Here is a 26361-nt window from a genome sequence, read left to right as displayed (position 1 = left end):
AGCGATTTTAAATATCAAGCTCGACTAGGCGAGGGTAACTTGCTACTTAAAAGGTCCGCGTGCTAGTAGAAGGAGCTTAGCTGAGCACGCGAGCTCGCCAGCCAAGATGATTAGCGCTCAAGGCCAGAGAGGAAGAGAAAGCAACCGCACCTGCTGGTATTGTACTAATTACCCGAGTCATCGACCTAGTGTTTGTGCTCCCACTACGCCAGGCTTCCATCTCCTGGCACCAACATTGTAGAACGCGTTAACTGCACTGATCCCAACAGCCTTCTCTCACAATATTCACTCTCAAGTAAACAGCACGACAGTCTACCGTACGGGCCGTCGATCAATACCCAACAGATCGCGACGTCCTACTAGGAGAGAAGTGCACGCTGGCGTCGTCGGACATGACACAGCGACCACGTACCCCGAACGCGCTAAATAACCGAAAGCACTGCAAGATCAAGCATCTGGATCACACGCAAGCCAACAGCCACTAACGCTGAATCTCTTTATTCGAACTTTTGGATTTCTCAGGTTTACACCTTAACGGTTTCACGTACTCTTTAACTGTCTCTTCAAAGTTCTTTTCAACTTTCCCTCACGGTACTTGTTCGCTATCAGTCTCGTGGTCATATTAAGCCTTAGATGGAGCTTGCCACCCGCTTAGAGCTGCACTCTCAAGAAACCCGACTCTAAAGAGAGGTTCTCCCACGGCGCGCTCCAGTCGCTACGGGCCTGATACCCTCTGCGGGTAAGTGGCCTCGTTCAAGATGGACTTGGACGCAAAGCGATGCCATAGGATAATCAAACACAATATTTTCTATTGGTGGAACCGTGGGATTCAGTGCTGGGCTCTTTTCTGTTCGCTCGCTGCTACTTGGGAAATCCTTGTTAATTCCTTTTTCTCCACCTAATAATAAGCTCAAATTTAGCGGGTATTCGTGCCTGCTCTAAGGTCATCTTGATTTTTTTTTTTTTGTACGATAATAATTTTGTCTCAACACTATGCTTCCAAAAATTAATTGAAAAAAAGAGAATTTATGTATACACGTACAACTTTATAAAAAAAAAAATCCAAAAAAGAAAGATATTAAAAAGATTGCTTTGACTGGATGGCGATTTTCTCTGGCGAAACAATTAATTATAATGACAAGAATAATAACAATAAAAGTAAGAAAAAGTAGCTTATAAAGTATTAAGCAATTTGTGTAAAGTAGCGCACACATAAATTTAAACAACGCAGATCAACAATTGACAATGAATAAACAATAATTGAACAATATTAAAACTGGATATAAAACCAGAATTGTTTTACTCTATACATTGAACTAGAAAATGAGGCTACTAGAAGCACTTGTAACTGACTTATTTTCTTCGAAGCACTGTAAATATAAAGAGTTAGTAACTAATTTATTTACAAAAAATTATAATAATTACATAACTGGTTGTTACGTTCAAGCAAAAAATGCTTGACGAACGAAGGGATCTTAATATCGATTGTTCGGGAATTACTGACGATAAATAAACTGTCGAGTGGTAGTAGTTTAAAATAGCTTTTATTTAATAGCGTATGTATTTACAATAGCGGTAAGCGGAGCTCAGAGCGCAATTGATGTTGGCTCTTTGCTTGTTGAGACGTATTTGATTTATTATAATAAAAGCGGAGAGAATAACTAAAGTTAACTGTACAAATATACACTGTAGTCGTTATATGAGTCAGAGTAGAAAAAGAGATAAGATAATAAAATATCAGTTCTGAAACTAAAGTATGTATAAATGTAAAGTGAAAGTTATAAAATTGATAAATATTACTTTTAGATGATAGAGCAAAGATAAAGCTATTACAATTCCAGGAAATATAACCATTGCATTTAACGTATTGTGCAAGAGAAAATAAGAAAATCAAAAGAGAAAATTAAAAATTTATGATTGGCGTGAGCACTGGTAAAAAGTGATAGTTATGAATAGTTATAAATAGTTACATACAAGCAGTAAGACCTTGAGCAAGACACCAGTGTTTTCTATCTAAAATAAGTACATTACAATAGAAATCAGACCGAAAACTATTAAGCTGATTAGGATCGAATGAGTTTATTAACATTTTATTATGTAATACCGTTCCTTGAACAACAAACGTGTGTCTATATGTTTCGGTTCGAAAGTGAAGGCAAATAAGCACAATAGTGATGAACCGAGAAAAGCGTCTTAAGTTGTTCTCATCATTAAGGAGAGAGAAAAGCGAGGCAAAATATTTAGAGCACGAGCGTGCTAAGACGTTAAACACCTGTATTCCAAGAAAGTAATATCTTCGCCTAGCGACTGAAAGCCATCCTAGAGAGAGACGATATGGAGTGACACGTGAGAACCAATCAATGTTCCCGTACACAAATCTCACACAGGCATTTATAGCTCTGTGTAGTTTTAGATTTGATGCTGCATCAACTGAGTAATAAGCCACTGATGTGTAGTCAAATAAAGAAAAAATGAGGCTCTCTATCAGTTTTTTGCGAAGAGAGAAAGACAGGGCATGACGACAGTACTTAAGAGAATAAAGTGAGCGATAAACTTTATTAACAACGCAACTTGCGTTACGTTCCCAGCTCAACGATGAAGTAACCCAGAGGCCCAAATTTTTTACCTCACGAACATATAACAGCTCAGTACCATCGATCACTATCTTTGGGATATCAGAGTAATTTATGTTACGCAGAAAATAAGGGCTACTGAGTATCATAACTCTCATCTTTGCAAGATGATTAAGTAGCCTATTTAGTTCCGCCCATGAAGCTACAGCCCGTGATTCAAGAGTTGCCATTTTAATGCCCAAGTAAAAATCACCAGGAGAACAAGTTACTTAAATCTGTAGATCATCGGCACAAATCATGTGTTTAGCAAAGCAGAGAACATTAGGCAGATCATTAATAAGAATAAAGAAGAGCAGTGGTCCAAGTATGCTCCCCTGCGGCACTCCTGTAAACGGTAGAAGCCAACCAGATGCAGAAGTCCCATCCTGAAAAACGTCCTGTTCTCTCCCAACCAGGTAGCTATAAAACCATTTTATGACAATGTCATTAAAATTAAATTTTTGCAACTTTTCAATAAGAACCCTGTGCGAAATAATATCAAAAGCCTTTGAAATATCAAAAAGGACCAGCACTGTTAACAAGCCCTTATCGATGGCAGCTTGGACATCATCAAGGACACAAAGCATAGCTAATTAGGTGCTATGTCCCTTACGGAAACCTGCCTGGTTTTGGGCAAAGAGATCCTGACTCTCAAGAAAGTCAGAAATCTGCGCATGAAATAGCCTTTCAGCTACCTTGGACAGCTCTGGCACCTTTAAAATAGGCCTTTGATTTTTGTGTACGTCAATAGTAAAAACCAAAAACCACCGTCAGCCCCGCACGACACCAATAGATAAGATACCGTCAAACATCGCGCAAAGCATGCGACGGGGCCTTGGCCTTCGAGATACCGGAAGTAACGCCTATTAAGCAAGCTAAAGTCTCGATCGTTATCAGAAGTAGTAAGACAAATCGCTTTACCAACTAAAAACGGACATGCACCAGCACCCAGCGAATCGAGTAAGAGCTATCAATCTGTCATTCCTTCCAGTGTCCAGGCCTGATAAGGTTCCCCATGGTAAGTCAAATTGAGCCGCAAGCTCCACTCCTGATAGTGCCCTTTCGAAAATTCCTTTAAGTTTCAGGTTTGCAACCATACTTTCCCTGGAACCCAAAAACTTTGGTATCCAAAAAGCTGCCCGTCAAGACATCGGAGGAAAAAAATTGATAGCTGGCATCATTTATGGTTAAAACTAGAGCGATATCTAATCGCCTTCAAACCTCTCACATTCGTTCCTAATAAATAAATAACATTTTTGGCAACTGCTTTTACTTCTATCCGTCTTGCGACGATTCAATAATTTTACATTTAAGGTCGCAATACGAATGCCCTCATCTGTCCTTATTAATCTCTACCTCAGGGTTCCAAAAACCAACAAAATAGAACCAAGGTCCTATTCCATTATTCTATGCACTAGTATTCAGGCGTTAACAAGCCTGCTTTAAGCACCCTAATTTATTAAACGTTAACGTACCAGCTCATCTCCACATCCGGTAAAGAGCATGGTGATGAGATTAAGCTGGGCCGCTCTAGCGCACGCACGTGACGGGCCAACGCCAACGGCCGTAAAGCCACTAGGCCGACCCGTGCGAGACGTAGGCTCGAGCTAAGCCCATCAGTAGGACGTCCCACAATCTTGTCAGTTAAACATCGCGAGCGATGAACCAACAGCAAGGCACACAGATTCAACGACGAGCTTTTTAACCGCAACAATTTCAATATACGCTATTAAAGCTGAAATAACCACGGCTGCTAGCACCAAACTTGCCCTCTCATGGATCCTCGTTAGAAGATTTAAAGTGTACTTATTTTAATAACGGGGCCTCGGATGAGTCCCGTATCGTTATATTTTGTCACTTTCTCCCCATGCTGGAAGTAAGTAATTTGAGCGCCTACTGCCTTCCTTGGATGTGGTAGCCACTTCTCAGGCTCCCTCTCTGGAATCAAACCCTGATTCTCCGTTATCAGTTACAACCATGGTAAGCGCAGAACTTACCATCAACAGTTGATAAGGCAGACATTTAAAAAATGCGTCGCCAGTACGAGGACTGTGCGATCAGCCAAAAGTTATTCAGAGTCACCATAAACTTTTACGATGGACAAGGGAACGCGCGTAAACGAGTCCCTGCCACCGATTGGTTTTAATCTAATAAATGCGTTTCTTCCATTTCTGGCCGGAACTCTGGTTTACATGTATTAGCTTTAAAATAACCACAGTAATCTAAGTAAATGTGGATACGATCTAAAAAACCATAAATAATTTGATAAACCATCTACGGTTTCACCTTAATTTAGCATGCACTGAGACGTGCATGAAATAATATTTAAGGCAAGCATATGAAGGATCAACCAAGCAGCTTCGTTTGTCAAAATTAAAGTCAAAGCACACAACTCGGAGTGGCCTAAGGACAATGACATCTCGTCGACCGGTTTGTCGTTGAATTGCGCTTTCTTGCGTGTCTTGCGAAATACGCCGAAAAACGTGGAAGGAAAAATGATTTTATCCCGAAAGAATCCAATTAAGAATTCAACGACGAGTCCACGACGCGTCTGACACATAAAGCTTAATTTTTCAGCTCCCTTGGTTAAAAACGAGGTTGATTTTCTTCTTTCGATTACGGTCGACCATCGCTAATAAGTGTTAACAACGTCACAAACGCTGCGTTGCCTTACCGGATCATACAAGCCATGGGCCTTAGAAAATCTGAAAGTGGCAACAAAGAATGTTCGTTATTGGTTGTTGACAACGCCTTAAGATGGACCACGGCACTTTTGTTATTCGAACGACCCAGTAAATAAACAAAACCAGGTTGGCACGGCAAGCTTTGAGGTGCTGAATTTAACTTAAACAGAGCCACGTAAATTCATCATTCAAGTGTCAACAGTCTTTCGTGAGAGTTGCGAGTTGAGAAATACTTGACGATATGGTCACTGACGCTAGGCCAGGGCTTACCACAGTAGTATACGTATGGAAGGTACACGTTATATCCTCACTTGGTATCTAGTGAGTCGTTGCTTGGTAACCATACCGTCGAGAAGCTACGAGCCGAGACGACGGTCCATGTAACGCCAGAGGTGTAATTCACATTAAGGACCATTTGGTCGAAGACGCTAGCCCGCAGAAATGCTTTAAATAAAAGCTTGCCTCGACAAGCAAGCCGTCTCACAAGTTCCGAGGCGTCCTCGGGCGCGAAGAAGCAAAGTACCGTTTAACACACGCAATCAAGCGAGATGAAAGTTTCCAATGACAATAATGCGCATTGCTTTCGGATTGACAAGGCGTAAAAATTGACAAGTTAATAACGCGCATTGCTTACAAAAAAACGCGCATAGCTTTCGCGTAACGGCTAAGCGCCATAAGTCACTAGTTTTTCGGTCGCAGCCACGTGGATTGCTTTTTAGACAAACGCATTACCCTTGGAGCATACATACCCTCAAAAATTTGATGCGCACGCTTTTTTAACAGACCTCCAATCTATTGAGGCCTGAATAGCAGTACGGGAATGATCGTTGATGGAGTTGGGAGCACGCATTTCGGCTTTTGCATTCCGGGTCAGTGACCCTAAATTCTCATGGGTCCCGTCTTTGCAATGGTGCCGCGATGCTCGCGTAACAACACGCCCTTAAAGCAAACCTAATACGATACGGTCGATGTAAATTACTGTTTTATTTAAAATTTTTTTTGTATGCACCTCATGCGTACCAGCTATAAAGAAGGAGCATACCAGTCGCTCGACAGATACCCGTGAAAACACGCAGACCAAGAGAAACATTCGAAGACAGACCTCGTACAATTTGACGAGGGTTCGAAAGAAAAGATCGGTTTTTTATTAAGCATAACTCTCAATGCGCTTATGGTAACTAATTTTTCCATGGAACAATCTAGTAACAGTCAGTCACGGCTTAAACCAGTCAAAAAACTAGTCAGTCCGCAATTCCTGCACGTGCATTGCAACTTTTCTCGACTGTGTCTCGGCATATTTAAGAGTTCCCTGCGCGCCTGACCATTGGAGCATTTGTGCAACGTAGCAAAGATTTATTGCGCTTGCTTATCAAGCATATAAAAAGCCTCTGTGACAAAGTCGTCGTTCGTTTGATAGTATAGCGAGCAAGACGCTTGAAGTAACGAGTGCCTGTGGTATTAGTGACGGTAATGATTTTTGCCCACAGGTCGGTAACACGGGCATTGATTTTTGTCCAAGCACGGAACGCCGCCCTCTAAGCAAGCAAGCCAGACAATCAAGTAGCGATCATCGCAAATGATGCATCACAAGTCCGTGTGGCGCATTGGTTCTCGAGCATACCCTCTTACGGCAGTTAAAGAGTATTCGGTAGACCAAAGGTGACAAATGAAATAAATTATTAAAACGTTTAATAACGTATTAACTATCTCGCGCGTTCTGCCCTGACCGCCGCTTTTCATCACCCCAATCGCACACACGCATACCACCCACCTGCTCCCATAACGCGCATTGCTTCTCTCGTCGGCATTCTCAATTTTATTTTATTTTTGTTTTTCCTTTTCGTAGGTTATTTTCTTCTTCTCTTTTTGTTTTCTTTTCTCTTCTTACACTACACGCGCATTGCTTTTTACGATCGTTCTTATTCCACTCGTTTTCAGTTATTGTTTTCAAAAACTCTTCTTCCTATTTGGCTTATTTTAATTTATTTATGTATATGGTAAATAATTATTATTCATTTTATTGTTGTTTCAACATTTTTTTTATATGCAGTCTTTTTGTTGTTGGTGTCTATGACACCAGTGTTAATGAGCAATTAGCTTTACAATTGTATTAAATTATATGTAACGAGCCAAGCTACGATTAGGGCTCTGCTCTTAGCTTTCTAATGATAATTTCAATACAATTCAATTTTCTTTTTCCCTACACTCCTATCTCCTTTTCATCTTAATTTGTTGTTTATCATCTTTTCTTTTATTTTTCGTTGTCATCATAGTTGTTGATTTTTTTTTTCTTTCCTTTCTTTTTATAGGGCCTCGTCTAACTAACAAGGGGGATCCCCAAGCCTTGGGCTAAGTCTCAACAGATAGCAGCGTGGTAACTGCTCTACCAAGTACAACACCTCGCCAGGTACCTAAGTCGTCTACAGACGATTCCGAGTCTTGACATCAAACTTGGTTTAAGAAACCCATGGTCGACCGTCTGACGTTAACCTCCGACTCACTCGATGAGATCCCAAGGCCAGCGGCAATTTTTTTAAACGTCGTATGGAAATTTGGGCCCGTGTGATAATCTGGCTTCCCGAAGAAAACCAGATTACCTAGTAATAATAAGTGTCACATTGTTTTGAGCCTTTCGACTCACAAGACTCCTAAATATATCGTTGCCACCTTTGACTAGAAAGCATACGGCCTTAGAGGCGTTCAGGCATAATCCCACGGATGGTAGCTTCACACCATTAGCTGCTTGACTGAGTGCGTAAACCAAGTGTCCGAACCTGCGGTTCCTCTTGTACTAAGCAGGATTACTATCGCAATGACAAAGTCATCAGTAGGGTAAAACTAACCTGTTTCATGACGGTCTAAGCCCAGCTCACGTTCCCTGTTGAAGGGTGAACAATCCGACGCTTGGCGAATTCAGCTTCGCAATGATAGGAAGAGCTGACATCAAAGGATCAAAAAGCGACGTCACTATAAACGCTTGGCCGCCACAAGCCAGTTATCCCTGTGGTAGCTTTTCTGACACCTCTTCCTGAAAACTCTTTAAGTGAAAAAAATCGATAGGCCTTGCTTTCGCAGTCTCTATGCGTACTAAACATCGAGATCAAGCCAGCTTTTGCCCTTTTGCTCTACGTGAGGGTTCTGTCCTCGCTGAGCTGGCCTTAGGACACCTGCGTTATTCTTTGACAGATGTACCGCCCCAGTCAAACTCCCCGCCTGGCAGTATCCTCGAATCAGATCACGTGGTAGTATAAACGGCATTTCGACTAGAGCTCCCCGCCCGCCCGCTATCCCCTTGCGAGAACAAACAAAACGAACGAAAAGACATCTAGCTTTACGCCACTGTTACACGCTTGGCTCTAGAACACCGTGACAGCTGGGACGCGAGGTCTACGGCGCACGCACTCCACCTAACTGAGTAAGTAAAGAAACGATGAAAGTAGTGGTATTTCACTACCGACGCTTGCGCATCTCCCACTTATGCTACACCTCTCATGTCTCTTCACAGTTTTAGACTAGAATTAAGCTCAACAGAGTCTCTTTTCCCTGCCAATTTTTCCAAGCACATTCCCTTGGCAGTGGTTTCACTAAATCGCACATAGGGACAGAGGGAATCTCGTTAATTTATTCATGCGCGTCACTTATTAGATAACGAGGGATTTGGCTAAAAATTTGTTCCTCTTTATCTATCATATCATTTAATCATCACTTACAATCTACATACATGTACATATATTGATCACTCTTATTATATATAACATTAATATTACACACAAAGGACAGTACATACATATTCTCGATGGCATTAGACGACGGGATATTTTCTGAAATCAGAGAAAGTTTATACCTATTACGGTAGGTAGCACCGTTAAGGATGACGTCAGCTTTCTTTGACTGATCCATTGGGCACGCTGGACAGTTAATGCTGTCCTTGAGAACAATAGGTGTGCGATCGCTCCTTCCAACAGTACTCTTGATGCCAAGACGGACAGTTCTCTTTTGTTGATAATTTTAATGTCCATGAGATCTGATGCCGATTTTTCGCACCAGATTCCTCTTAATGAGAAAACTACTGGCATGTCTCTGCTGTTAGTGGCGCCAGTTTATCTTATGATGGTACGGTTGATGTCAGGATTGTCAGCATACTTCTGGAGCTTCGTCGTATGAGCTCTTTCCAAGCATGTTTGCTCCCCGACAATCTGAGCATCAATCACTGGTCCAAGTTGTCCCATAGATGCCACGATGTCTGGCTTTCTTAGTCCCTCCTGCGTCTTGATGTGTGGCTCTTGGGTGACTTTGAACCCTTGTCAGTGAAGATTTCTTCTAATGTAGGCCAGCACTGCATTGTGTCGGTCTATCCTTGGTTTGTGGGTTGCCGGGTAGATCTGTAGGATATAGTTATTAATTTCCTGCTGCAGGCATTTCATTCAATACAATCTTTTGCCGTGCCGACACCTCGTAGTTCTGACTCTTGTTGGCAGCGCTCCTATCCGAACATTGTGGCAATTTACGTAGTCCTTCCTGTGAGGAGAAGTGTCTCATCGAACACCAACTGATGTTGTTGTGATACTTATTGGGACTCCTTAAGCGCTGCCCTATCTACAAAGGTGTAGAGGATATTGGCTCATCGCTTTTCTAAATCGTTGAACGTTTAATACGTGGTGTTTCATTCCATGAGCCTTCTCCTTCATTGGTCGAGCTCTTTGGTGATGTAAGTGCTCGTGGAGTTGTCCGCTATTCTTCCAGGCATAAGACCAAGTAGACGCTGTTGCCTGTGCAGAGGGGCCATCCACCGAACCGATGGAACTCTGAGTCCTCCTTCGGATTCCGGCGCATGGAAGTAGCCCATGCTGGTGTCATTAGGCAGCGCTAGCCACTGTCGAACATATACTCGTGATACCCTGTCGACGGCCCTCAACTCGCTGATATTCACCCTACCCAGGGGTATATGATAACATATCCCTGGAAGGACGAACGCTTTGAGCGTGAAGAGCCGCTGCTGAGGTTTCAGAGGTGCTCAAGAGAGACGCTCGAGAAGTGGACTGAGAGTGGTAATGAGTCTCGTCTTCTTTTGACCTTCGGGCGTGAATTTAAGGCCGAGATACTTCCAAGAGTCCTCTCTTGTTAGTGCTCGAAGTGGCTGACCGTTAATCTTGAAAGTCCTTCTCGCATCAATGACGGTCTTTTTAAGGTGGCTATCGGCCACGACTGCCACTGTATGGCATTTGCCAATGTTGAGCCGTAGACCACAGGACTCCAGGTAGATGTTGGTTTGGTCGAGTACGTATTGTAATCCAATAGGAGAGTCAGCAATGAGGACCATATCGTCTGTAAACGCCTTGGCTCTGGTACTTTTCTAGCGAAGGTGGAGCCACATTCTTGCGGGAGGGACCTAAGTAGGTGGTCCACTACGATGTTGAAGAGGACGGGTGAGAGCGGGTCTCCTTGTTTGACACCCCTCGTGACTCTAAGTGGTTCCGATGTCCAACATTCGCCTGACAGAATGGTGGTAGAGTTTTTATAGAAGCAGTGGAGGTACTTAATGAGTGATGGTGGAAAACAAGCTGCCTCCGCGGCAGTCATCAGAGCGGTGTGTTCGATGCTGTCAAAAGCCTTTGCAAGATCGAGTGCGGCCAGGAATGTGGACATGTGTTCCGTAAATCTTGATCGCAGGAGGGCGTCGAGTAGGACGGTGTTATCCCGGCAACCATCAATCCCCATGCAAAAGGCCCTCTGTTGGTCATCCAGACTGACAAGATTGTCAATCCTTGGAGCTAGGATCTTATGTAGCAGTCTGCATAGGACTGATGTGATGGAGATTGGACGGAAGTCTCCCAGTTCAAAGGCGCTGTCGTTCTTTGTGATAAAGATGGTTCTTGAACAGGCCAGATGTTATGGCATAGTCTTTGTACGTAGTATCAGGTTGTAGATCTGAGCAAGTATTGCCACTGAAATGGCTCGAAGTTGACGTGAAGTTAGACCATCCGGGCCAGGGGCGACAGAGAGGGATGTTCTTCTTCTCTTGATATCACTCGGGGTGGTAGGGTTCATGATGTCTTATTGTGTAGATCTAATAATGCAGCTAGGCTTAGTGGTAGTTGCTGGCTGTGTAAAGACTGTTGTACAATATGTCTCCATCCTGGCCTGTTCCGGCTGCCAGGCGTCCTCGATGTTACCCAAGATGGCATTGATACATCTGCTCCAGTTGTTCTTCCAGTATCTCTGTGTTGCCGCATAGTCTCGTCTTCTTTTCTGCCTGTAGGTAAGTGATCGTGAAGTAAGTTGTTCATTGTGGTGTGCCTGGATGATAGTAGGTTGCGGAAAAATGTCTCTGAGGTACAGATTCAATCTTTCCGCAATATGTTGACAAGAGGAACCAGAGCAGGCCGAGCGTATGATCTCTTGGAGCCTCTCCAAGTGGTAGCCAGTTTCAGATGACATCTAAAGTTCAAAACCCAGATACACAATCAGAGGGTAAAGGGTAGAAGCGAGGGAAGTGGATGGAGGTCTCTCCTTCAGTTCCTCTGCCTCAACCGCAATCTCTTGGTGTTCAGTGATGTATTGTTGCACCAGCTACTTGTAATCCTGAGGACGGCCATGTCGTTTGATAGACTCTATAAACCGGTAAGTCAATGCCTGGAGCAAAGCCTGGTTTACAAAGCGCACCCTCTTGATTGTCAGTTCAGCTTTACGACGGGCCAGGAGAGATGTTTCCTCTGGTGTCCAGCCACTTTGTCTGTTGGATGCAATCAACTCATCGTACCATGCTTTGTGGGCACTTCAATGGTGCTGCCCTCTACCATTGGATGTCGAAAAGATCTTCTCGAACCCTGGGTATTTACATCGGTAGGGACCTTCTTAATCAGCCGTTGGTTGCTGACTAGTCGTTAAAGTGGCGCTGCTTGCACAGATCACGGTTATTTAAGGCTTGGTTTCTAGTAGTTGGGCCAAATGTAGAATGACCGTAGGGGCTAGAAACCCCCAGGGCCGAAGCACCAAGACTCCTAGTGATAGATACACATCTGGCAAATAACCCCAAAGATGGGGAAGTCACGGCTTGCCTTAAAAAGGGGCCACCCAGAGCATACCCGCCTTTTTCCGCCTAACTCTGAACTTTCAGGGTGCAGAAAACTTCAAATTTACCCACCAATAAATTAGCGTTTAAACCCTCACCACCCTAACAACCATCACTGTAGATAAAAGGGTAAAAATAAACCGTGGCCAATTACTGATTTAAACCCCCATCCTTTAGGTTTAGAGGCAAGCGACTTACCTGGGGACCACGGTGCCCCTTAAAAGAGACAAAGTTACTCCCGCCGTTTACCCTCGCTTACTTAAATTTCTTCACAATGACATTCAGAGCCCTAGGCAAAAATCAGATTGCGTCATCACCCACAAGGTCCATCGCAATGCTCTGTTTTAATTAGACAGTTGGATTCCCCTAGTCTGTGCCGGTTCTGAGCTAAGCATTAAAAAGCGGCCGAAGAAAACAAACGCAACGGCGAAACAGTCACGTAAACCCCGCAGCAAGAAAGATCCGCGGGAGGCCAAGGCACGATACCAAGCTTAGTTGCCCTCCGCAACGAATTTACGATGCGCACGACATGAACGCAATGCACATGCGCTAACCACTGCTAAGTTAAACCTTGCCCAGGCCCAGCCCGTCAGCCGCACCTGCTTTCCGACCAAGCCCAAAACAACCCGTTCCTCAGAGCCAATCCTTATTCCAAAAGTACGGATCCAATTTGCCAATTTTCCTTCCCTACATTATTTTATCAACTAGAGGCTCTTAACCTTGAAGACAAGCTGCGAATATAAATACGAACCAGCGTGACAGCTCCACGTGGCCCTCTTCGAGATTTTCAAGGTCCGAAGTAAAAATCCAGACACCACCGTAACTGCGGTGCTCTTCGCGTTTCAAACCCTATCTTCCTGCTAAAGCTTTGCAGGGAACTGGAGTGCTTATGCAAAAAAGAAGACTCTTACCAGATCTCCCGTTGGCGTCTCCAGAGAACTTAAGGTTACCCCAATGAACACTCTTGCGAGAGCCCAAATTTTCAGTGGTTCCGCTGCCAGGTTCCAGAATAGGTAACAGATTTCCTTTTACCTGACAAGTGTGTGCTTTCAATTATTAAAGATAATTATTTTAAACACCGTCAACAAAATAGGATTTTTCCTAAGGCTTAGGATCGACTGACTCGTGAGCAACGGCTGTTCACACGAAACCCTTCTCCACGTCAGTCCTCCAGGGCCCCGCTGAAGTATTTGCTACTACCAACAAGATCTGCATCGACGCTGGCTCCAGGCAGGCTCACACCCAGACTGTTTTGCGCTTACTGCGACGGCTTTCTTACTCTTCAGAGCCTAATGACGATAAAAAATTGCTTTTACGATACCCCACTTGCCGCTGATGGCCGAGTATAAGCGCGACGCTTAAGCGCCATCCCTGTTCAGGGCTAGTTGCTTCGGCAGATGAGTTGTTACACACTTTATAGCGGAATCCGACTTCCATGGCCAGCGACTTGCTGTCTTAAACAACCAACGCCTTTTAATGTATTTCATAAGCGTTGACTTTAGCCCCTTAACTCGGCGTTTGGTTCATCCCACAGCTCCTGTTCTGCTTATCAAAATTAACCCACTTGGCACTCTAATTCGTTTTTTATTGTATATAAAGCTCATGGCTTCCTTATTCAAGCAAGCCAGAAATCTCACTAATTTATAGTTTGTGAATAGCTTGAAGTCGTTCAAGTCCTTAGGCCTCTAATTATTTGCTTTACCAAATGAAATTTAAAATTACAAGTGCGAGCTATCCTGAGGGAAACCTGAAAGGAACCAGCTACAAAATGGTTAAATGAGTCTTTCACCCCTATACCCAGTTTCGATAATCGATTTGCACATCAGAATCACTAAGGACCTTTATCGGGATTTCCCCTGACTTCGTCTAGACCACCAATAGTTAACCATCTTTTGGGTCCCAACGGGTACGCTCTTGGTGCGCCTCAGCTCGCAATAAGCACGAGACGCCCTGGGAGTGTAGATCCAGATACGTGACGCAAATCATTCTCTTTAGGTCGCAGAGCTTGAAGATCGCAAACTTTTACTTTCATTGCATCTTAAAACTTAGTTATTTTTGTATCAAATAAGACAAGTCCCAATGACTTGCGTACATGCTAGACTCCTTGGTCCGTGTTTTATGACGGGTCCTACAAGTATCCAAATCAAAAGCGTCACTGACCGGTAATTTTAATTCAAAAGCGCGAGGCTTTTCCGAGCCAGTTCGAGAACATTATCGTTCAAAAGAGCCAAATGTGCACATCAATGGCATGAGGTCCGTTAAATCCGAGTAATACTCGATCAATCGCCAAGCCAAACGCCATTGAAAGTGCAACTCGATAACAATCTTGATCAAAAGTTTTCAAAACTGCCAGGCAGTCAATTTGGTAAAGGACACTGATAATCTGCCGTGCCGGTTTGGTACGACAGTCCACCGTACGGGCCGTCAATCGACACCTAACGGGTCGCGACGTACTACTAGCTCCACAAGTTTAAAAATCACGACAACACGCAAGCAAACAGCCACTAACGCTGAATCTCTCCCTTCAAACTTTTCGATTTCTCAGGCTTACCCCTGAACGGTTTAACGTACTTTTGAACTCTCTTTTCAAAGTTTTCTTTAACTTTCCCTCAAGTCACTTGTTCGCTATCGGTCTCGTGGTCATATTCAGCCTCAGATGAAGCTTACAACCCGCTTGGAGCTGCACTCTCAAGGAACCTGACTCTGAGAAGAGGTTCTCTCACGGCGTGCTCCGGTCGCTACGGGCCTGGCACCCTCTGTGGGTAAGTGGCCTCGTTCAAGATAGACTTGGACGCAAAGTGACGCCATGGGATAATCAAACCCTCCCGAACACCATATTTTCCAACGGCAGAACCGTGGAATTAAGTGCTGGGCTCTTTCCTGTTCACTCGCTGCTACTTTGGAAATCCTTGTTAGCTTCTTTTTCTCCACTTAATAATATGCTTAAATTCAGCGGGTAGTCTCGCCTGCTCTGAGGTCGTCTTGATTGATTTTTTTTCGTACGATAATGATTTTATTTTAACAATGTGCTTTCGAAAATCAATTGAGAGAAAAAAAGTTTGTTTATACACGTAAAACGTTATAAAAAAAAAAAAAAAAAAAAAAGTACAAAAAAAAAAGAAAATTTAAAAAAATGCACCAACCGGATAGCAGTTTTTTTTTTTGTCATTTTATTTTTCTTTTATCTTTTTTACTTTCTTTACTCCTGCGACGCTAAATTTTTTTGTTTTTTTTTTAGAACCGCAACGCAGATGTGTTTTCGACGATCTTACGGCTCGTTCAGTTTGCTCTTAATTTAACAGTGTTCGGATGAACAGTTATTTAATGAGAGCGTTGGGACTCGTTCGAACAACGACTCACGGAAAAGTTAGAAAAAAATTCAAAAGAATGACAAATTATTCAAACGGCATCAACGTTGCTACTCCAATCAGTCAAATGTTAATTCCTCGGTTTCGTTCGAAATGCGGACCTTCGACACAACAAACAATGTTGACGATTTTGCGTGCGCGCATTGTTTGCAGAACCATTACAAAAATCAATGGGTGCGACCTGGCGTTTGACACGACGAGCGTGCACGCACGACCCGTCAAACCTCGCTTAGTACGAAATCCATTTTATCAATAAAAAAACCGAGACTTCTCCTTTCGAATGTAATTAAAATTCCCAACCTTCGTGGTCAACGTTTCTTCATTTTTATAATCAGACCACCATCGACAATCTATTTTTTCATCTTTTCTTTTTCTTTTTTCAACATTCCTTTTTATTTCAAGCGATGCATTTATTTTCATACGAACGCCCAATTATTTCGCTTGTACAATTAAAAAAAAACTCTCTAGATTTCCGGGGTCTGTCAGGTCTGGGTCTTCCTTTTCGATCAGCTTTTCCAAATTCATCAATTTTGAGGAAAATGCCTTCAGTTTTGCTTTCTGAGATCTCGAGTTTGATCTTCTTGCTCCAGCTAAGAACCTCGTCAACAACTTCCTGGCCTTTTAGCTTAATTTCTTCTCGCGAGTTTCCACCTATGACCGTTATGAGGTCATTTGCGTAGGCTAGAAACTCTACGTTGAGCTTAGCCTTCAAGGTTTCAAGCAGACAATTGAAAGCCAAGTTCCAAAAGTTCAGTCCGAGGATTGAGCCTTGGGGGCAACCATTGGCTGCTACCTTAGAGGCAGTCTGACCGGCCCATTCAAAATTGACTTGCCAGTTTTCGAGATAGCTCTTTATAAGCTGTCACACGTTTTTAGGGCATCCTCTCACTTTTAAAGCTGAGAGAATTGCCGAGTGCTGCACGTTGTCAAACGCTTCCTTGATATCGAACAAAATCCTAAACGTGTTCCGACTGTCCGAATCGTTTACTAGACGTCTGAGCTCCACGATGGCATCTTCTGTCGATTTCCGACGTGTAAAGCCATACTGATGAGGCGACATACCTTCAGAGTTTAGTATATTACAACTAAGTCTGTTTACTATGAGCTTTTCCAAAAGCTTGCCATTTACGGCAAGAAGATTGATTAGGCAGTACGAACGCGGGTCCGTCAGATCTTCATTGAAGCTTTTTAGCAGGATCGTAAGCGTATCCTCCTTCCATACTTGTGGAAAGTACCCTTTTACCAAGCAGGCGTTGATTAGGCTCAGGAATTGCGCCTGAAGAAGCTTTGCTGCATGTTAAACAACTTTCGCGTACAGGAGATCAGCTCCTGGTGCCTTGCCATTCTTCAACCCTTTTGAAGCAAGTTTGAGCTCGTAAGCAGAGAAGATTTGGGCCTTCTCCGTTTCTGGGGGGGCTTCCATCTCTCTCCTCATGTGACTGAGCTCTGGAGAGTCGTCAGTTCTGTCATCGTCCGGGACGTATGTGTTCAACTGGGTATCAGCTGTTTCAACCATTGACATAGTATAATTTTTATCGGTCATTAGGGCACTAAGAGCTGTTCGAAGAGATTTCTTATTCGTCATAGATTTGTAAACGTGGCCAAAAATGTCTTTGTTGCTGACTGTCATTACTAAATCCCTCCAACTCTCATCCTTTGCACGGTGTATCATTCTTTTGTATTTTATCATCAGTGCTCTGTACTCACTTACCAACTCTTGATCGTGACGATATTGCTTTAACAACCTGTGTGTTTTATTAAGCTTATATTTAGCGGCCTCTAAGTATTCACTCTACCACAGACTCTGGCTTCTCCGATTACCCTTTTTAGGTATTGCCAAATCACATGCGTCTATTATGACATTGTTTAGTTCTTGAGCGTAGTATTCTACTTTATCAATGTCCTTTAGTTCGAAGATATCGAGTCTCTCTGTTCAGAGTCTCTTCAGTTAGCTTTCGAATTTTTCCCAGTTAGCTTTGTCAAAATTATACCTTGATTTTTCAGGGGGAGTTTCGCTTTCGACTTGTTGAACCTCGAAGTGAAAGGAGATCGATTTGTGCTCGCTAGTTGTCCACAGTTCCTACACTTTCCAATTAAAGATCCTGTGGCTCATCGACGAATTTGTTAAGGTGACGTCAATCCAAGACTTACGCCCCTTAGACACGTATGTTGGTGTCCCAGTGACCTTGTTTTGGGTGGCAAGCCCGTGGGTGGCTATCACTTTTTCAAAAGCTCCGCCGTTCATGGTGGTATCTCTGGTGCTCCAAAGTGATGTCTCTGCGTTTGAATCAGTGCCTATTATTACCCGCTTTCCGCTTAGCTTTCAAAGCACCATTTTCAGATAGATCAAGTGCAACTCCATGTCTTCGTTGAATTTAAAGTAGCAACTCACGACATAGAATGAGAGTCTGGAAGCAGTGATTTCTGCAGCTACACAGTATTGGTTACTTAGCTGCGGAATATATATTGCCCTGTAGTTAGGGTTTGTTACAACGATGGCAGCCCAAGGCTCTGCAAAACGAGTAGCCATAATCATGTTAGTACTAAGTCTAGTGCATTTCCAAGAGCTGCCCAGTTTACTCTTGGCCGGTTCTTAGAGAAGTAGCACATCCAATCTTTTGATAAAGATTAGGTGACTTATATCCCCCGTGACCTTGTTTGATTGTCCTACGTTAAGTTGTAGAAAATTGATCTTTAGCAGTCGACCGTACTCGAGAACACAGTATTTCGACGAATTATGGCGAATTTTAATTGGTTCAGTGCTTTCAATGCTTATATTTCTAATACTCTGAGAAGATGACGTGGGCAGATTAATTTCATCAGATCTTCTTAGAAGTATATATGCTTTTCTTAAGTTGCTCTCTATAAGCATTCTCGACTGTCCAGTACCCTGTGCCTGCCAGTTATCACCACTTTTGAGAGTGGTCGATGTACTCGGGGTTTGAAAGGGCGTCGAAGGGCTGCTTATTTCCCTTGTGTTGCTTTCAACTTTACGTCGCTTGGGGCAGACAAGTTCACCATGCGACTTAGAGCTTTCAACTATAGCTTTCCTTCTGCTGCTCACACAACTCCTTTTTCCTTGTCTTTCTTTTGCTTTCATTATTTATTTTGGTGTATCATCCGTTTCTTACTTCATCCGAATACCGCAGCATCCATGGATATACTATCAGTTTATGTTATAATCGTAAGAAAAATCAGCACGAACTAGAGGCCAAGGCTCCCAGTGGATCATCCATTTTCTCACCATCCGTGTAAGCTTGAAATTCTTGGAAGTTTAAAGAGACTTCACCTCACAGCCAGGCAATAAAGCGAAGCCCCGGCTTTCTGTCAATGTAACGTTCATACACTCACGCCCTAGTGCAAGTCATTGAAGCTTCAAGTTCGAATACCGTATTTAGAGGAGATGGCGCTCGTCTCCCCTAGCTCGGAGTCACTTGGGCTTGCCACACCTGTACCGTCATTTTTGATGACGGCCCCCTGAGGATTCTGAAACGAAAACGCTTGATCCCAAGCCAGCTCGTTCAGGGATAACCACTTCTCTTTACCTTTAGTCAATCAATTCTTTCAACATCACCTTGAAATTGGTAGAGCTAATCCTGATTTTGCCACCATTGCGAGTCCCTTCACTATTGGAACTCGTAGCGTTACCATTCAGCGTTACGTGGAGACATCTCGTTAGGCACTTACCAAAGCTACAACATAGGACGTGCTTCGCAGTGGTTTCACTAAATTGCCGATAGGGACAAAGGAAATCTCGTTAATTTATTCATGCGCGTCACTAATAAGATGACGAGGCATTTGGCTAAAAAAAAATTTGTTCCTTTATTTCACAGTTCACTACAGCCATTTAATTATATTTATATTTATACATATATATGTTATAATATGTATTTTAACCACTATAATCTTAAAGCTACAGCAAAGAACTTTCAGAAGATTATACCATCACACGGGAGGTAACACCACTTTGAGGCTCCAGCAACCTTCAGCCGATTTCTTCGGCCCTCTGGACTGCTGTTGTTGTCCTCGAGAAGCAGCTGTGTGCGATTATCCCTCCGAGCAGCACCCTGATGGCGATTACAGCAAGGTCTCTCTTGGTGATGATGTTGATGACTAGGAGATCCGCTGCCGATTTTTCGCACCAGAACCCTTTAGATGAGAATATGACCAGCATGTGTCGGATATTAGTGACGCCGGTCTCTTGCTGTATCGCAAAATCGATATCAGAATTGTCAGCGTACTTCCGACGCTTGGCCGCGTGAGCCCTATCAAAGTTCGTTTGCTCACTGACCACCTGAGCATCAATCACCAGTCCAAGCTGTCCCATCGTTGCTACCACGTCAGGCTTGCGTAGTCCCTCCAGCGTTTTTATGTGAGGTTCAGTGGTGACGTTAAACCCCTGTCGGCGGAGATTCTTCCCAATGTATGCCAGCATGGCATTGTGTAAGTTGATCCGTTGTTTGTGGGTTGCCGGGCACTGCTGCAGGACGTAGTTATTGGTTTCCTGCAGCAGACAACCTGCACGACACAATCATTCTCCGTGCTGGCCCCTTCTAGTTCTTGATCTTAATGGCAGCACTCCGACTCGGACTCTGTGGCAAGCCACGTAATCCTTGCTGGTAAGAAGGGTGGTCCCATCTGATATCCATTGATGTTGCTCGGGTACGTAATGGGACTACTTCAGTGCTACCCCATCTATTGAGGCGTAAAGGAGACTGGCCCACCGTTTCTTGATGTCGTTGGAGGAGAGGTAGGTAGTTCCTCTCTCGATGAGCCTCCTCTTACATTGCTCGAGCTCCTCAATGATGTATAGGCTCCTAGAGTTCTCCACTTGATTCCCAGGCACAAGTCCAAAGAATCGCTGCTGCCTGTGCAGGGGCACCACCCAACGCGACGATGGTATTTCGAAGCCTCCCTCAGATGTTGGTGTGTGGAAGTACCCTGTGCAGGTGTCATTTGGCAGCACGAGCCACTGTCGAGCAAATGCACGTACTGCCTTGTCAATGGCTCTCAGCTCGCTATTATTAACTCTACCCAGGAACATACGAAAGTAGATCTCTGGGAGAGCGAACACTTTGAGCTCGAAAAGCTGCTGTTGAAACTTGAGAGGTGCTCGTGAGAGGCGCTCCAGGAGTGGGCAGAGAATGGTTATGAGTGTCTCCCTCTCTCGGCCCTCGGGTGTATATTCGACGCCGAGATATTTTCATGAGTCCTCCCTTGTAAGCGCTCGCAGTGGTTGGCCGTTGATCTTGAAGGTCCTCCTTGCATCGATGACAGTTCTCTTAACGTGGCCATCAGCCACAACTGCCACCGTGTGGCATTTGCTAGTGTTAAATCGTAAGCTACAGGAATCCAAGTAGGTGTTGGTTCTGTCGAGCAGGTGTTGTAGTCCGACAGGAGAGTCTGCAAGAAGAACCATGTCGTCTGCGAAAGCCATGGCTCTGGTGGTCTTGCTAGCGAAGGTTGAGCCACATTCTTGTGGTAGAGATCTTAGTAGGTGATCTATCACAATGTTGAAAAGCACGGGGGATAGGGGATCTCATTGTTTGACCACCCTTAGGACTCAAAGTGGCTTCGATGTCCATCCTTCGCCTGACATCATTGTAGTGGCATTGTCGTAAGAGCAGCCGAGGTATTCGATGCGTGATGATAGTAGTCCCGCTGCCTCTGCCGCAGCCTTAAGTGCGGTGTTCTCAATGCTGTCGAAGTCCTTCGCAAGATCGGGTGTGGCCGGGAACGTGGACTTGTACTCAGTGAATCTTAAACGCAGGAGGGCATCAAGAAGTTTGGTGTTGTCCTTGCAGCCATCAATCACCGCAAGGAAGCCCCTCTGCTGTTCGTACAGGCTAATTAGTCTGTCAATTTTTCGTGCCAAGATCTTGTGCAGCACTCTGCAACGGACCGACATGACCGAGATTGGACGGAAATCTCCAGAATCGGAAGCTCCGTCTTTTTTGTGGATAAGGATGGTCCTTAAGCAGGCCAGGTGTGATGGCATGGTCTTAGACCATAGCATCAGATTGTACACCCGAATGGAAACTGTTGCTAGTATGGCTCTAAACTGTTAAAAAGTAAGTCCATCTATGCCAGAAGCAATAGCAAGCGATAGACGTGCTTCTTTAATATCACTTGGGGTAACTAGAGTTATGATGTCGTCTTGTACTGGGCGGACCTAAAACATCGGCTTGGCGTTGGTTACCGGTTGTGTAAGAACTGTTGCCCAGTATGGCTTCATCTGGAGCTGTTCTTAAGATAGTCAAAGTAACTCCTGCCGTTTACCCGCACTTGCTTGAATTTCTTCACGTTGACATTCAGGGTGATGGGTAGGGTCACATTGCGTCATCACATGCGAGGGCCATCACGATGCTTTGCTTTATTAAACAGTCAAATTTCCCTAGTTTGTGCCAGTTCTAAGCTAAGCGTTAAATGGTGGCCAGAGATAACGAACGCAATGGCGAAGCCGTAACGTAAGCCTTGCAGCGAGGAAGATCTGCGGGAGGCCAAGATGAGGTACCGAGCTCAGTTGCCCTCCGCAATGACTTAACGACGCAAACACCGTGAACGTAATGCACGCACGCAAACCACCAAAAAGTTAAACCTCGCCCAGGCCCAGCACGTCAGCCGCACCTGCTTCCCGACCAAGCCTGACACGCCCCGCTTCTCAGAGCCAATCCTTATTCCGAAGTTACTAATTCAATTTGCCGACTTCCCTTACCTACATTATTTTATCGACTAGAGGCTCTCTACCTTGGAGACCTGCTGCAGATATAGGTACGAACCAGCACGACAGCTCCACGTGGCCCTCTTCTAGATTTTCAAGGTCCAAGGAGAAGATCTAAACACCGCCGCAACTGTGGTGCTCTTCGCGTTCTAAACCCTATCTCCCTGCTAAAAATTTCCAGAGAACTCGAACGCTTATGCAGAAAAGAAAACTCTTTACGGTTCTCCCGTCGGCGTCTCCAAGACACTTTAGGTTATCCCGACGAACACTCTTGCGAGAGCCCAAATTTCAAGCGCTTCCGCTGCCAGGTTCCGGAATGGTAATCAGATTCCCCTTTACCTGACGGGTGTGTGCTTTCAATTAATAAAAATAATAAATTTAAACACCGTCATCGACATAGAATTTCTCCTAGGGCTTAGGATCAACTAACTCGTGTGCAACGGCTGTTCAACGAAACCCTTCTCCACGTCAGTTCTTCACAGCCTTACTGAAGAATTTGCTGCTACCACCAAGATCTGCGACGACGGCAGCTCAAGGCAGGCTCACGGCCAGACTCTTTGGAGCCCTACGCCACGACCCTTCTACTCGTCAGAGCTACATGACGTTAAAAAATTGCTTTTACAACACCTCACTTGCCGCTGCAGGCCGAGTATAGGCGCGACGCTTCAGCGTCATTTATTTACAGAGCAAGTTGCTTTGGCAGGTGAGTTGTTACACACTTTTGAGCAGATTCCGACTTCAATGGCCACCGTCTTTCTGTCTTAAGAAACCAACGCTTTCCATGGTATCCCATTTGGCGCCTTCACTTGGCGTTTGTTCATCCTACGGCGCAAGTTCTGATAACAAAAATTGGCCCACTTGGCACTTTTGTTATTTTTTTTTTGTATATAAACCGCCTGGCTTCAATATTTAAGCAAGCCAGAAATCTCACCCATTCAAAGTTTGAGAATAGGTTAAGGTCGTTTTAGTCCCAAGGCCTCTAATCATTCGCTTTACCAGATGAAACTCGAAATTACGAATGCCAGCTATCCTAAGGGAAACTTTGGAGGGAACCAGCTACTAGATAGTTCGATTAGTCTTTCGCCCCTATACCCAGTTCCGACGATCGATTTGGACGTCATTATCGCTACGGACCTCCTTTAGGGTTTTTTCTGACTTTGTCCTGACCAGGAATAGCTCATCGTCTTTCATGTCCCAATGTGTATGCTCTTGGTGCGCCTCAGCTCGCATCAAGCACGTGACGCCCCGGAAGTACGGATCTGCATACATGATGCAAATCATCCTTCCTAGACCGCGAAGCACGAAGCTCGAAAACTTTTTCTTTTATTGTGCCTTTAGGCTAAGTTATTTTTGGATGAAATAATACAAGTCCCAATGACTTGTGTACACGTCAGACTCCTTGGTCAGTGTTTCAAGACAAATACTAAAAGTATCCAAAGTAAAAGCGTCACTGACCGGTAATTTTAATCGAAGAGCGCTAGGCTTTTTCGAGCCTGTTCGAGAACTTCAACGTTCAAAGAAGCCCAACGTGCACAGTAACGGCAAGAGGTCCATTAAATCCAAGTGAGACTCGAATGATGGCCAAGCCAAACGCATTCGATAGTGTGACTCAATACTAATCTTGATTAAAGAATTTTAATACCTCCGGGCAGTCAATCAAGTAAAGGACACCAATGGTCTGCCATGCCGCTTTAGCACGACAGTTTCCCGTACGGGCCGTCAATTGACACCCAATGGGTCGCAACGTCCTTCTAGGAGAAAAGTGTACAACGGCGTCGTTGGACATGACGCAGCGATCGTGGGCCCCAAACGCGCTAAATATCCGAAAGCACCGCACGTTCGAGAATCGTGATTACACGCAAGCCAACAGCCGCTAACGCTGAATCTCTCTATTCGAACTTTTAGATTTCTCAGGTTCACCCCTGAACGGTTTCTCGTACTCTTAAACTCTCTCTTAGAGTTTTTCTCAACTTTACCTGACGGTACTTGTTTGCTTTCGGTCTCGTGGTTATATTTAGCCTTAGATGGAGCTTACCACCCGCTTGGAGCTTCACTCTTAAGCAACCCAATTCTAAGGAGACGTTCTCCTACGAAGCGCTCTGGTTGCTACGGGCCTGGCACCCTCTGCGAATAAGTGGCCTCGTTTAAGATGAACTTAGACGCAATGCGACGCCATAAGATAATCAAACCCTCCCGAAGACCACATTTACCAACGGCGGAACCGTGGGATTCAGTGATGGGCTTTTTTCTGTTCGCTCACCACTACTTAGAGAATCCTTGTAAGTTTCTTTTTCTTCGCTTGATAATATGCTTAAATTTAGTGGATATTCTTGCCTGCTTTGAGGTCGTCTTAATAAATTATTAAAAAAGTTAAAAAAACTTTTTCACACACGTACAAAAGTATAAAAAAAAAATAAAAATACAAAAAAAGTAAGATATTGAAAAGATTGCATATTGACTAAATGCTAGCTCAATTTTTTTTCTCTTGCTTTCTGTTTTTTCTTTTTTACTTTCTTTACGTCAGCGACGCTTAATTTTTTTGTTTTGCTCTCAAAACCTCGACGCAGAAATATTTTTGTCGATCGTACAGCTCATCTGGTCCGCTCTTAATTCAACAGTGATCGGATGAACAATTATTTTATGAGAACTCCGGGACTCGATCAAACGACGACTAAAAAAAAGAAAGAAAAAAAAATTAGAAAAAATGAGAAATGAATCAAACGGCATCAACGTTGCCACTCCAATCGCTCGAATTTTAATTTCTCATTTCTGACAATCTATTTTTTTATCTTTTCAATTTAAATATTCCTTTTTATTCCGAGCGACGCAATTATTTTTATACACACGGCCAATTATTTCGCTTGTACACTAGAAAAAAACTATCCGACAGTTCGTAGATAACAACGCGTTGGTATTCTCTTTGTGACCAGCAGTCTTCGTTTTCTTATTGAACGACCCTCAGCCAGACGTGGTCCAGAAAATATATCCGAAGACCGCAACGTCCATTCAAAGTGTTAATGTTCATGTGTCCTGCAGTTCACGAGTTGACGCGCAATCAGCTGCGTTTTTCATCGACCTACGAGCCAAGTGATCTACCATTCAGGGTAATTGATTAATTTTTATTATTTTTTTTTTATTTTTCTTTTTTACACTTCATGTTTAATACTTTTTAAGTCCATTGAGACTTTTTACATATGAAAGACCAGTACAAATTTCATCAGAGAGACAGGCTCTTCTGAATAAAACATGCTCATCGGTTTTTTGTTTGGCCACCCCGCTGCGTCCTATAAATGTGACACGAGTGACAGGCATTAGAGCGCACCACGAAATATTAAGAAACTTTTTGATAACAGCCGCCGTCTTCCATTTCTTTTTATCTTGAGAACAAGGTGAAAGGGGCAACAACGGCAGCACGTAAACAGTTCGTAATATTTCACGACATTTAAACGCAGAGTCTCGGCTTATTAAGCGTAAAGTCATTCCAAAACCTTGGATAGTAACGCGTACGCTATTATCCACGTAAGCTCGATCATTTTATGAAAACGAAATGACTGCATGACCACCATATAACGACGTTCCCCCGGTTACAACGAGGCTTTCAACAAAATAACCGTTGACTCGAGAAAAACGCTGTCGGTTGAAATTCAATCTTCGTGATAAAATTCGTGACCATAGCCTCGAGGTGGCCACGGCAATACACTGGTAAATGCAAAGAAAAAATAAGCATCAGTTGTGCACGTGCACCTTACAATTTCCAAGCAGGTGCGTGAGGGTGAGCGTGGCCAGCCCGATCGTATGTTTCATCCATTATAGAACAAAGACGCTAGGCATTGGCGCACGCATCGAAACCTACGACCCCCAATCCGTTACCTTAATTTTTTATAGCCCCTTGACAAAAAAGAAA

The 26361-nt window shown here is 43.8% G+C and overlaps 5 pseudogenes; 1 reads left to right on the top strand and 4 right to left on the bottom strand.

Moving 5' to 3' along the window:
- Positions 1-3717: 3717 nt before the first annotated feature.
- On the bottom strand, positions 3718-4961 carry LOC149375940 (small subunit ribosomal RNA; annotated as a pseudogene).
- Positions 4962-7625: 2664 nt separating this feature from the next.
- LOC149375939 (large subunit ribosomal RNA) lies at positions 7626-15348 on the bottom strand (annotated as a pseudogene).
- Positions 15349-22302: 6954 nt separating this feature from the next.
- LOC149375938 (uncharacterized) lies at positions 22303-23112 on the top strand (annotated as a pseudogene).
- On the bottom strand, positions 22467-24782 carry LOC149375937 (large subunit ribosomal RNA; annotated as a pseudogene).
- A 627-nt stretch (positions 24783-25409) lies between these two features.
- Positions 25410-25564, bottom strand: LOC149375936 (5.8S ribosomal RNA; annotated as a pseudogene).
- Between the last annotated feature and the right edge of the window lie 797 nt (positions 25565-26361).

Source organism: Copidosoma floridanum, unplaced genomic scaffold (assembly GCF_036245765.1).
Source record: "Copidosoma floridanum isolate Cflo_tuat_1 unplaced genomic scaffold, Cflo_Japanese_pri ptg000002l, whole genome shotgun sequence".
Classification (NCBI taxonomy): Eukaryota; Metazoa; Arthropoda; class Insecta; order Hymenoptera; family Encyrtidae; genus Copidosoma; species Copidosoma floridanum.
This window is presented reverse-complemented; position numbering and strand designations above follow the sequence as displayed.